Source organism: Haliotis rufescens, unplaced genomic scaffold, assembly GCF_023055435.1.
Source record: "Haliotis rufescens isolate VD_foot unplaced genomic scaffold, xgHalRufe1.0.p SCAF_2, whole genome shotgun sequence".
Lineage (NCBI taxonomy): Eukaryota > Metazoa > Mollusca > Gastropoda > Lepetellida > Haliotidae > Haliotis > Haliotis rufescens.
This window is the reverse complement of record NW_025963890.1, coordinates 27190379-27205178: the sequence shown is the minus strand read 5'-3', so window position 1 is coordinate 27205178 and position 14800 is coordinate 27190379.

The window sequence follows — 14800 nt, the reverse complement described above, 5'->3', positions numbered from 1 at the left end:
TTCCGGAAAAATAGAAGTACCATCGATCATTTGGTTCGATTAGAATCATTTGTTAAAAATGCAATAATAAATAAACAACATGCAGTGTCTATCTTTTTCGATCTAGAAAAAGCATATGACACTGCATGGAAACATGGTATTTTAAAAGATTTACACTATTTTGGATTACGAGGCCGTTTGCCTCAATTCATATCTGAGTTTTTAACCGACAGGCAATTTCAGGTCCGCGTGGGTTCTACCCTGTCTGATCATTATAATCAGGATCAGGGTGTCCCACAAGGCAGTATTTTGTCTGTCACACTATTTAGCATTAAGATCAATAGTTTATCAAAGGTTTTAACTGATTCAATTGATGGATCGCTTTTTGTGGATGATTTTAACATTTCTTGTCGTGGTAAAAACATGCGTACTATTGAAAGGCAACTCCAATTATGTTTAAATAAGATTCATAAATGGTGTCTCGAAAATGGTTTTAAGTTTTCCAAAGCTAAAACCAACTGCATTCATTTTTGTAGGAAATATAGGACACTTAATGACCCTGATTTAGTTTTAGATGGATCTCCGATCAAAGTTGTCAAGGAGGCCAAGTTTCTTGGTATTATTTTTGACCATCACTTGACCTTTCTACCGCATATTAACTATTTAAAGACCAAATGCCTGAAGGCTCTTGATTTATTAAAAGTAGTTTCAAATTCCAAATGGGGAGGGGATCAGAAAACCCTCCTCCAACTGTACAGAGCCCTCATTCGTTCTAAACTTGATTACGGCTCCATCATCTATGGTGGAGCCTGTAAAAGCAATTTAAAAAAAATTAGATACAATTCATCATCAAGGCCTAAGGCTCTGCCTTGGAGCCTTTCGAACTTCTCCGATTCAAAGTCTATATGCAGAGGCAGATGAACCGTCACTAACGCAACATCACATTAAATTGTCTTTACAGTACATTTCCAAATTACAGTCTAATAACTCCAATCCAGCTTTCCATTGTGTTTTTAATCCTCTCTATTCCGATCTCTATAATACAAAATCGTCTCTTACTCCACCCCTTGGTATAAGAATCAAACATGATATTTCTGCTGCTAACATAAAACTTGAAAATATAGCCCCAACTCGTCTTTTGTCGTCTCCACCGTGGCAGTTAGTTAAGCCAGAGGTGGATCTATCATTAACTAAATTGAAGAAATCTGAAACAAATCAACTTATTTATCAACAAGAGTATAATCAGTTAAGAGCTAAATATGATAGTTATAAATCTATATTTACCGATGGATCTAAGGATGGTGCCGCAGTTGCCAGCGCCACCATCATTGGATCCAGGACTATATCTTCCAGACTTCCAGATAACTGTTCCATTTTTACGGCCGAATCCAAGGCCATATTAACAGCATTAGAGTACATAAGTAAACATTCCAAACATAAGCAATTTATTATATTTTCTGATTCTCTTTCTTGTCTTCAGGCAATTAAAAATCAGTCTTGTAAACATCCACTTTTAATTGACATTATTGAATTATTAAATGTTCTTGCTACTGGCCAGTGCGACATCGTTTTTTGTTGGTTACCCAGCCATGTTGGTATTGTTGGGAACACAATGGCCGATACTGCTGCAAAAGCAGCTCTCAACAAATCTGTGACACCACTTCTTTTACCTTATAGTGATTATAAACCTGTCATTGGATCTTACATCAGAGATCTAATGCAGAAGAAGTGGGACGCCCAAGTAGACAATAAATTACATGAAATTAAACCCACTATTGGTTATACCTACTTGGGTTGTCAGTCCAGATTTGAGGAGGTCATACTACGACGATGTCGTATTGGCCATAGCAGGTATACAAATGAATTTTTATTGAAAGGTGAGGATCCTCCATTTTGTATCCCTTGTGATGAAAGAATCACTGTCAAGCATGTCCTGCTTGACTGTATTGATTTTTCCATCACAAGGGATAAATATTTCAAAGTGTCCTCTATAAAGGATCTTTTTAATCAAATCAGTGCTCATTTAATCATCGGTTTTTTAAAAGAAATAGAATTAATCGATAAATTTTGATAATAATATGTATAGTATAAAGTAAATGAATTTTAATTTGGTGAAAATGAAATCATAACTTAGATTGTTGGTGGCTGTATCTTCACAGGGGGTTGAAGTATCGTAAAACAATTGTCCCCCTGGGAAGGTACGTAAGTCCAGTATCATTCAACGTATCATTTCCTTTCTCTGTGCTTTTAATCGTAGTATTTTTGTTGATTTTAACTCTTTGGCTAATCTGTCTGATAATCGCCAGTGGCCAGAGGGATGGTGTAAATCCTGCTGGGGTACCATGTAGGTAGCAGAAGTACCGTAAGTCCCCATGGTCCCTAGTATGGTGGCCTAACTTTGGTTGCTTGCGACCTACAGCCCGTTTTTATATTGTATCGTTTGTATTGTATCTGATTATTTTATTGCTCTAAAACTAGTTTTAAATTTATAATCTGTGATATATTGCTGGTTGTTGTACTGTCCTTCGATGACAGCTTTTAATATCTAATCTAAATGCCTAACTTGTTCAACCTAGTTCACATCGCTATATGGCTGAAATATTGCCGATGCGATGTAAAATTTAACTCACTCACTCTTGATATATTTGATCAGATCTGGACGTCAGGAAATTTTTCCGCCTTCGTGGCGTAATGCAATAGTTGTTCCCATACCCAAACCTGGTAGGGACCATACTGATGCATCCAATTATCGACCAATCTCACTAACCAGCTGTGTGTGCAAAACCATGGAGCGAATGGTAAACAATCGACTGGTGTGGTACTTGGAAACTAATAATCTTATGAGTAACATACAATGTGGTTTCCGTCAGAATAGAAGTACCATTGACCATCTGGTACGTTTAGAATCCTTTGTCAAAAATGCAATTGTCAATAATCAACATGCAGTTTCAATCTTTTTTGATTTAGAAAAAGCGTATGATACCACTTGGAAGCATGGTATCTTAAAAGATCTACATAATTTGGGGTTAAGAGGCCGTTTGCCTCAATTTATATCCCAATTTTTAACAGACCGACAATTTCAGGTTCGTGTGGGTTCCACCCTGTCTGACCATTATAATCAGGATCAGGGTGTCCCACAAGGCAGTATTTTGTCTGTAACTCTGTTTAGCATAAAGATTGATAGTCTGTCAAAGGTTTTAAATGATTCCATTGATGGTTCACTTTTTGTGGACGATTTTAATATTTCATGTCGTGGTAAAAATATGCGTACCATCGAGAGACAGTTACAGCTATGTCTCAACAAAATCGAAAAATGGTGTCTTGAAAATGGTTTTAGGTTTTCAAAAGCTAAGACCAATTGTATTCATTTTTGTAGAAAATACAAGCACCACAAAGATCCAGAACTATTTTTACATGGCACACCTATCAAGGTTGTAGAAGAGGCCAAGTTCCTGGGTCTCATTTTCGATCACCATTTAACTTTTAAGCCGCATATTAACTATCTTAAAACTAAATGCCTGAAGGCTCTAGATTTGTTGAAAGTTGTTGCCAACACGAAGTGGGGAGGTGATCAGTCAACTCTCCCACACTTGTATCGGTCTCTAATCCGCTCTAAATTAGATTATGTCTCCATCGTTTATGGTGGAGCCTGTAAGAGCAATTTACAAAGATTAGATTCTATTCACCATCAGGGCCTAAGACTATGTCTTGGCGCCTTTCGAACGTCTCCTGTGGAAAGCTTATATGTAGAAGCTGATGAACCATCGTTAAAGCAGCGCCGTATCAAATTATCGCTTCAATATATTGCAAAATTACGTTCTAACCCGTTAAACCCTGCATATAACTGTATATTTCAACCCCATTACGAAGACCTTTTTCTTAGTAAGCCTAAGCTGGTCCCACCACTAGGCATTCGGATTAAACCCCACATTACAGCTGCACATATTGATTTAGATAATATTTCTCCTTTCAGGCTTCTGTCTTCCCCTCCTTGGCAACTTATCAGACCGGAGGTGGACTTGACTCTCACACAATTTAAAAAACAAGACACAAATCAATTACTATATCAGCAAGAATATTTACAAGTTAGAGCTAAATACGAATCCCACCGTTCTATTTTTACAGATGGATCCAAGGACGGCAGCACAGTCTCCAGTGCTGCTGTCATTGGATCCAAAACCGTCTCATCTCGCTTACCAGACCATAGCTCCATTTTCACTGCTGAAGCCAAGGCAATATTAACTGCTTTGGAATATATCCAAAAACAGTACAGTTGTAAACGGTTGATCATCTTTTCAGATTCATTATCGTGTCTACAGGCAATCAAATCTAGCTCTTCGCATAATCCATTCATTTTAGATATTTTAGAATTGTATAATGACCTTGCTACTGGCCAATACGACATCGTCTTTTGCTGGTTGCCCAGTCATGTTGGAATCACGGGTAACACTATGGCTGATGCTGCAGCAAAGGCAGCTCTCAACAAATCTGTGACACCACTTCTACTACCATATAGTGACTATAAACCTGTTATTAGATCCTATATCAAAGACCTAATGCAGAAGAAGTGGGACACTCAAGTGGGTATAAATAAATTACATGCAATCAAAGCAACTATCGGTTATACCTACTTGGGTTGTCAGTCCAGATTTGAAGAGGTCATTTTAAGACGTTGTCGTATTGGCCATTCTCGTTATACTCATGAACATTTACTAAAAGGTGAGGATCCTCCATTCTGCATCCCTTGTGATGAAAGAATCACAGTCAAGCATGTCCTGCTTGACTGTATTGATTTTTCCATCACAAGGGATAATTATTTCCAGGTTTCATCTTTGAAGGATCTTTTTAATACAGGTACTCATTTAATTATTGATTTTTTAAAAGAAATAGACTTGATTGATAAATTTTGATATGTATTGTTGTAAAAAGTATATTTTTAATTTGGAAGAATGAATTAATAACTGAGATTGTTAGTGGCTGTACCTTCAAAGGGGGTTGAAGTAACGTAAAATAATTGTCCCCCTGAGAGGGTACATAAGTCCTATTTCATTCAAAGTATTTCTCATTTTCCTTGGTTTTAATCGCAGAATACTTGTTTGTTTTTAAATGCTTTGGCTTAAACTTACTACTAATCACCAGTGACCAGAGGGATGGTGTAAATCCTGCAGGGGTACCATGCAGGAAGCAGATGCACCGTAAGTCCCCATGGTCCCTTGTGTGGTGGCCTAACTTTGGTTGCTGGTGATCTCTAGCCAACTCTTATATTGTATTGTATTGATTAGTCCAAATTTTATAGTTACTTACTAGTTTTATATTTATAGCTGTGATATTCTGGTTATTTTACTGTCCTTTGCCGACAGATTTTATAGGTTATAGTTATGTATTATTACTGTACAACTTGATTTAGTCACGATATGGCTGAAATATTGCCGATGTGACTATAAATCTTAACTCACTCACTCACTCACACTTTCTTCTTTGGAGAATGGCTCCTTGAACGTGTGTTTTGTGGAGAGGACACGTCCATGTCCTCGAACACACCAAACCTATTAAACATTGAGACTGGATCTCTATGACCTTTTGGGACACGATCTGAGTTATTCTTATTCTAAGAGGCACTCGTGAAGAGCAACCTCCTCGTGGTGAGTGCTGGGTAATGCGAATAGCTCTTCCCCCGTGTGGAACCGGGGCAGAATATTTCCACAGCCTCCCATTGCTTGTCGTATGAGGCGACTAAAATGGGCAACCTGTTTGCCGTGGGTTGCGTCCCTGTGTCGGCGGAGGACGGGAGTCTGGTAGTTGAGGGCACTGGTTCCTGGAACTGTGTTCCTTTGCCCAACACACTACTTCGACCCTTACTTCGCCTAGACGGGTGGTAAGATGGGCCCGGTCTTATCAATCGGCTGGTCATGCCAGGCCCTGTGCGTAATATTGTATATGCACATCTGTGTTGTATTTTAATGTATATTTTGGTCTTGGCCGTGCATTACGTGTGTAAATTCTCTATTTTTGATGGAATAAATTGCCTAGAGTCTTACGCCAGAAGGCGGTGGCTCATGGGCCAATCTGGTGATGTTGACCTCTGTATTCTGTATGTCTCCAGTTTCTTGTCATGGACTGAACCTGCCTGGCACTACATCTGGTAGATAAATATAGCTATTCAAGTCATATTCTCTGGAGTATAACATCCCTGTATCCCTGGTGTTTGCATGTTGGAGATCCGGTGCAACAACACATCGCCCTTGTAGCACTCAATGGTGGGTGGGGAGCAGGGGTGCTGAATTACTATATTTCACCATGTCTCACCAATACCCCGGTTCATCCCGTTCGAAACGTAGACATGTCGATCTTGATGACATTGATCAAAGTGAACAATTATCTCGTGGCTTGGATTCCTGGGCCCGGTTTATTGTGATTGAGGCAGCTGACAAACAACCCATTAAACTAAATCCATTCGCCATTTCCAAAGCTGTCTTAGGAATTTGCGGAGAAGTGAAAAATGTTACACGTCTTCGCAGTGGATCTCTTCTCATTGAGTGTTTACGGAGACAGCAATCTCTGAATCTTTTGTCTTTAACCACATTCGCAAATATTGAGGTTGCTGTGTCTGTACACAAAACCTTAAATTCTTGCCGAGGCATTCTTCGAGACAGAGCTCGTTGCCTGTCCGATATGTCAGAGCAAGAGATTACTGATGAACTGACAACTCAAGGTGTAACAGCAGTTAAGCGTTTTACTATGAAATCGAGAGACGGTGACATCATCCCGTCTAACACTTATCTGCTTACCTTTGCCCTTTCGGCCCTTCCTAAGTCAATTAAAGCTGGTTATCTCAACATCGGAGTGGAGGTGTATGTCCCTAATCCACTCCGATGTTTCACTTGCCAAAAGTTCGGACATGGTTCTAAATCCTGCAATCACTCTGTGGTCTGTCAGCGCTGTGGCGAAGGCCATAACAACACCAACTGCACAGGTGACGTGAAATGTGCAAACTGCAAAGGAACACATCTGGCTTCATCGAAGTTATGTCCCGAATGGCTAAAACAATCAAAAATCTTGAAGCTCAAACATGAGAACAATATCTCATTTTACGAGGCTAAGAAGCTTATTGAAAATCAGTCTCCACAAACTCCACTAACCAGAACGTATTCTGCTGCTGTATCTACCGCTGATCCTCCAAATCCTCCAAAAACTACAATTTCTATCCAGACAGATTTGACTTGGATTACATCCGATCAACCTGTTAATATATCTTCTGTAGTAACTTCAAATACATCTTCTACTCAAACATTAAGCTCATCTGAACCTTTGACTGCTGAGGCTGATGTAGAGATTGTTACTAATGAGCCAGAGACTGTAGAACCAGCTACTATTGAATCTGCTGTTGTTACTTTGACCAGAAAAGAAAGAAAAAAATTAAACAGAAAACAAAGTACGATGAAATCCTCATCTTCAGAGGTTTTGCTCCAGAACTCCTTTGATGCTCTGGACATGGACGTAACCCCATCGTCCCAGAGCAATAGTAGGAGTCCATCTTCCTCACGTGCCCGTGAGAGATCCCCCGTAGAACCACCATGACTCAATCTCCTAACATAATTCAGTGGAACTGCAGAGGACTTAGGAATAATTTCAATGAAGTCCAATTATTAGCACAAGACTATAAACCATCAGTTTTTAGTTTACAAGAGACCTATCTTAAGCATACTGATAAATTTGAATTGGGTCAGTACAATTCTTATCATTCTTTTTCACCTCCAGGTGATAAAGCCACTGGCGGTGCTTCCATTTTGGTGAGGCAGGGCATCATCCACAGTCCTGTTCCTCTCCACTGTAACCTTCAGGCTGTTGCTGTCCGTCTTACTCTACACATAACTTTCACACTTTGTTCCCTATATATTTCTCCATCCTCAAATTTGCAGCAGTCTGACCTTCAGGATTTATTTGACCAACTACCTAAGCCCTGTATCATCATGGGTGATCTTAATGGGCATAACCCTCTATGGAGAAGTTCAAATACAAACAATAAAGGGAAAATCCTTGAAGATTTTATTGCTAACAATAATCTATGCATCTTCAACGACGGCTCGAACACATATTTACATCCTGCAACAGGTACGTACACTGCATTAGATCTGTCAATCACAGATTCTAACTTATATAATGAATTTGTATGGTCAGTCCATGATGACCTTTGTGGAAGTGATCATTTTCCGACAGTGCTTACAGCTATAAACCCCACTGATGATCCACCTATAACAAGATGGAATTTTTCTAAGGCAAATTGGCCGTTATTTCAGAACATATGTACTGACAGATTGCAACATGAACTTTTTCTGGATGTACCTGACCCGATTCAGTTGTTTTCCGATCAACTGAAAGGTATAGCTGATGAAACTATTCCTAAGTCCTCTGTGAACCCACATATTCGTAAACCATGGTTTACTTATGAATGCAAACAAGCTAGGAAGCGTAGGAAGAAGGCCGAGAAATACTTTCGACGCCATCCTACTGTTCATAATTTGAATACTGTAAAAATTACTTATGCCAAGGCTCGACGAACTTTTAAACTCCATAAACGACAGACCTGGAAGGATTATGTTTCCAAAATAAATTCTCGCACGCCTATGTCAAAGGTGTGGAACATGATCCAAAAAATAAAAGGCAAAGGTTCCAAATCAAGTATTCATCATCTCAAAGATGACAATAATTTATTGACCGAAAAATCAGATATTGCAAACAAACTGGGTGAAACTTTAGCCAATCATTCTTCTTCGTCAAACTATAATCCAAAGTTTCAGAAGTATCAACAACAACAAGAAAGGAAAAAAGTCAATTTTATTTCTGACAATGGCGAAGATTATAACGAAGTATTTTCACTACATGAGCTACACACTGCTTTAGCTCAAGCTCATGATACTGCAACTGGTGCTGATGATATCCATTATCAGCTTCTAAAACACTTGCCTGAATCTTGTCTTACAACACTACTGAATATTTTTGATGATATTTGGACAACGGGACATTTTCCTCCTTCGTGGAGAAATGCCATCGTTGTACCCATACCAAAGCCTGGCAGGGATCATACAGATCCATCCAATTACCGACCTATTTCATTAACTAGCTGTGTTTGTAAAACCATGGAGCGCATGGTGAATAATCGCTTAGTTTGGTTTTTAGAAACCAACAATTTAATCAGTGATATCCAATGCGGTTTTCGTAAAAACCGAAGTACAATTGATCATTTGGTTCGTTTAGAATCATTCATTAAAAATGCTTTTATAAACAAACAACATGCTGTATCTATCTTTTTCGATCTTGAAAAAGCTTACGATACCACTTGGAAGCATGGTATTTTAAAAGATTTACATGACTTTGGTTTAAGATGCCGCTTGCCTCAATTTGTATCACAGTTTTTAACTGACAGACAATTTCAAGTTCGTGTTGGATCAACCCTGTCTGATCATTATAATCAGGATCAGGGGGTTCCACAAGGCAGTATTTTGTCTGTGACCTTGTTTAGCATAAAAATAAATAGTTTATCTAAAGTATTACATGACTCAATCGATGGGTCATTGTTTGTGGATGATTTTAATATTTCATGTCGTGGTAAAAATATGCGTACAATTGAAAGACAGTTACAGTTGTGTCTTAATAAAATTCAGAAATGGTGTCTTGAGAATGGCTTTAAGTTCTCACAGACAAAGACAAATTGTATACATTTCTGTCGGAAATATAAAACCCATAACGACCCACAGCTCTCTTTAGATGGTACTCCAATTAAGGTTGTAAAAGAGGCCAAATTTCTGGGATTGATTTTCGACCACCATTTGACGTTTTTGCCACATATTAAATATTTAAAGACTAAATGCCTGAAGGCCCTAGATTTGTTGAAAGTCGTCTCGAATTCTAAGTGGGGAGGGGATCAGACATCCCTCCTTCACTTATATAGATCATTAATCCGCTCTAAATTAGACTATGGCTCCATTGTGTATGCTGGAGCTTGCAAGAGTAATTTAAAACAGCTTGATTCAATCCACCATCAAGGACTTAGACTGTGCCTTGGTGCTTTTAGAACTTCTCCTGTTGACAGTCTCTATGTCGAGGCTGATGAACCCTCTTTGAAACTACGCCGTATTAAATTATCACTTCAATATATCACAAAATTGCACTCTAACCCTTCTAATCCTGCATATGACTCCGTTTTTCATCCTCAATATGAAGAACTGTTTCTGAGGAAACCAAAGCTGGTTCCCCCACTTGGAATTCGGATTAAATCAAATGTTATTGCTGCCCATATAGATTTAGATCTCATCTCTCCTTACCGCCTTTTGTCTTCTCCTCCCTGGCAGTTGGTGAGGCCAGAAGTAGACATTTCCCTCACACGTTTTATAAAATCTGAGACCAATCCACTCGTATATCAACAAGCATATTTACAGTTAAGAAATAAATACGACACTCACCGTTCAATCTTTACTGATGGATCCAAGGATGGTGGCCAAGTAGCATCTGCCACCATCATTGGATCAAAACATTTATCGTCCAGAATACCAGATAATAGCTCTATATTCACTGCTGAGGCCAATGCTATCCTTACAGCCTTGGAATACATTCAAAAACAATCTGTATATAAACGATTTATAATCTTTTCTGATTCTTTATCTTGTCTTCAGGCACTAAAAAAAGTCTCTTCTAGTCATCCAATCATTTTAAACCTTTTAGAACTTTATAATGATCTTTCAACTGGCCAATACGACATCGTCTTTTGTTGGTTGCCCAGTCATGTGGGCATAAAAGGCAACACAATGGCTGATGCTGCTGCTAAAGCAGCCCTCAACAAATCTGTGACACCACTTCTACTTCCATACAGTGATTATAAACCTGTGATCAGATGTTACATCAGAGATCTTATGCAAATGAAGTGGGACACCCAAGTAGGTATCAATAAATTACATCAAATTAAGCCAACTCTCGGTTACACCTACTTGGGGTGTCAGTCCAGATTTGAAGAGGTCATTTTAAGACGATGTCGTATTGGCCATTCAAGATATACACACGAATATCTATTAAAAGGTGAGGATCCTCCGTTTTGTATCCCTTGTGATGAGAGAATCACAGTCAAGCATGTCCTGCTTGACTGTATTGATTTTTCCATTACAAGGGATAAGTATTTCAAAGTTTCGTCCATCAAGGATCTTTTTAGTATCAGTGCTCATTTACTCATCGGTTTTTTAAAAGAAATAGAATTAATAGATAAATTTTAATTATAATATGTATAGTATATAGAAAGTGATTTTAATTTGGTAAATTGAATTCATGACTTGGATTGTTAGTGGCTGTATCTTCACAGGGGGTTGAAGTATCGTAAAACAATTGTCCCCCTGGGAAGGTACGTAAGTCCGGTAATCATTCAAAGTATCTTTTCATTTTGCTGTGATTTTAATCGTAGCATTTTTGTTGATTTTAACTGTTTGGCTAATCTTTCTGATCATCGCCAGTGGCCAGAGGGATGGTGTAAATCCTGCTGGGGTACCATGTAGGTAGCAGAAGTACCGTAAGTCCCCATGGTCCCTAGTATGGTGGCCTAGCTTCGGTTGCTGGCGATCTACAGCCCGTTTTTATAAAGTGTCGTCTGATTTAATTTGATCGTTTTATTGCTCTAAAATTAGTTTTAAAATTATAATCTGTGATATATTGCTAATTGTTGTACTGTCCTTCGGCGACAGGTTTTTATATGTAATATAAATGTTTAACTTGTTCAAGTCACGATATGGCTGAAATAGTGCCGATGTGACTTTAAATATTCACTCACTCACTCACTTATTCTAAGAATAATCAACGTTTGGGTTTTTTTTGTTAGCAGGAGGTATTGATTTAGTAGTCTGTGAACTAGATGTTTTAGATGCAGTTGTTTTAACCAGAGAAAGTGAGATGACTTGAGGAGACTCAGTTCTTGTCCAAGTGTAATCTGTTTGGCAACCAATGGATGCAAAGGAAACAGACCTTGAAACAACTTTTGAAACATTACCTGAAACAGGTCTAGAAGCTGTAACTGAGTAAGAAGGCACTGTTGGATGTGCTTCAGCTAGTACAAGTTTCTTAGCATCTTGAAACGATATGTTCTGTTCGTGTTTCAGTTTGACAATTTTTGCTTCACATTTCCAAGTTGGGCATTCCTTTGAGGAGGAATAGTGGTCCCCAGAGCAGTTGACACAAGATGGCACATTATCACACACAGCACTGTCGGCACAACTGCCACCACATCGATGACAAGCAGATGGATGAGTGCATGACTTAGAACCATGACCAAATTTTTGGCATTTGTAACATCTCAGCGGATTAGGGATATACCTATCCACCTTGATGTTACAATAGCCTGCTTTAAGTGAGTCTGGGATTTTAGGAGATCCAAATGTAAAAAGATAAGTGTTTGTTAAAACAACTTCATTTTGTCTTTTGGCAGTAAAGCGCTTCACCGACGTTACACCTTGACCTTTAAGTTCCAATACAATTTCATCTTCAGTCATATCTGCCAGGAATCGCCCTCTATCTCAAACGATTCCCTTGCTACTATTGAGAGATCTATGTGGGGATACCACAACAGGAACACTGACAAGTGACTGAAGTGAGAGCAAATTGACGGCTTGCTTTTGTCTCTTACATTCTATCAATAAGCACCCAGACCGCAATCTTTTGGCATCTGCCACATCTCCAGCTATGCCTTGTATTGCTTTCTCAATTGCAAAGGGGTTCAGCTTTAACGGGGTGCCATCCGAAGCAGATATCACCAAGTATCGAGGCCAGTTGTCAACAGTAACAGGAGAAGTCCTTGGACTAACATCTTCAGAATCAAACCAGTCATGAGATACATGAGAGCGTTTTTTTAAAGGGGGTTCCATGTTGGTATTAAGTGTGTTTCATCCTCTTGGGTCCCCACCCACCATGGAGTGTCAACAAGGACAATGCCATCTGCCTGTGGGCCTCCGACAGGCGACACCAAGGATACCAAGAGGATATACTCAAGCAGAAACAAAAGATATTGTTCTACCAGATTGGCCCATGAGCCACCGCCTTCTCGGCATAGGACTCTAGGCAAATTTCAAACTTGAAATACATACATTGGAAATACAAACATTTGAAATTGAGACATCAGTCAGAATAATCAGGGCCAAGCCTCAAATAAAATACAATTCTGAAACATAACTTGTGCAAATGCAATTTTGAATGCACAGGGCTCGGCATGACCAGCCGATTGATAGGACCGGGCCCATCCTACCACCCGTCTAGGCGAAGTAAGGGTCGAAGTGGTGTATTGGGCAAAGAAAACACTGTTCCTGGAACCAGTGCCCTCAACCACCAGACTCCCGTCCTCCGCCGACACAGGGACGCAACCTACGGCAAACAGGCTGCCCACTTTGGTCGCCTCTTACGACCAGCAATGGGGACCTGTGGAAATATTCTTCCCCGGTTCCACACGGGGGAAGAGCGATTAGCGTTACCCAGCACTCACCACGAGGAGGTTGCTCTTCACGAGTGCCTGTTTGTACGAAAGGCTGCTGCTGTTTTAATTAGGTCCGAGTTAGAAAAGCAATGTTTGTTTAACGAAAGGCTGCCGCTGTATAAACTTAATTGGGGTAAGAAAAGCACTGTTTGTATGGGGAAAGGCTGCCGCTGTCTTAACTAAATCGGGGTTAGAAAAAAAACTGTTTGTATAGCGAATGACAGACGCTGTCTTAAATAAATCGGGGTTAGAAAAGCACTGGTTGTATAACGAGAGGCTGTCGCTGTCTAAACTAGAATAACCACTAAATGGAATAGCAAGAGAGTAGCCTTTTAGCGATTGTCACGATCATTGCAAAATAATAGATAAAAAATCCATGAATTTAAAATTGTACAAGGAAACATATATAGGAAACACATCGTTGGAATAAATTCCTATTATATTACGTTCACGACATTAGTTCTGGAGTTTTCAAAGTAAAATTTAATATATATGTTTCTGTGATTTCATGTAATGGTGATTCTAAATATGAAATATTGGTTGATATTGTTTGTCAAACAGTTGTACACACCGTCCATTGTGATACTTCTACTTAAGGATGTTTGTTTAGTCAATTGGCATGCGTTCATTGTAAACAAGGATCATTAGTGTGAAAGGATTACTAAGTTTGTCATCCAGTATAATGCACTTCCACGATTAGCATAATTAGAACAGAGTTTGTAATTAGGTACATCCGGACTCCAGTTAATCAAGGCAGCTACATCAGTTGAGAGTGTGAGCAACTGGAGAAGAGGCGAGCAACTCAATGTGATTAATGAATTAGTGGAATTTTAATAAATAAACGAACGCCTGTCGCATTCGAACATTGAACATGCACAATCGCAGATTTCTATGGTACATTTGAGGGTGAACGTGAACGAAGCCGTGGACACACAAAACACACCATAAAGTTTGTTTACTTCCGGCATGGTCTGATGCCATTTTGTCGTGCACTAGCCCTCCTTCAAATCCACTTCCTACCCAAATTGGGATCTCGAACCTAACCATATCAGGGATATCGAACTAACGACTATCCATCTACATCAGCGAACGCCACTATCGTTCCACGGCCAAGTCGGCCCCCGGACTAGGAGACCTACTCGCCTCTCCGTCCGGAAAACTACTGGCATCCATCCAACAATCTCCAATCTTTTTATTACTGCTAAGTATATCTACCTTTATCCCCTCCTCCCATACTGCATGCTTACTTACTCCCTTTTTCTTTATACTATTGTGCTATTACTGTGTTACCCCCCCACTGTACTCACATTGTCAATACTCATA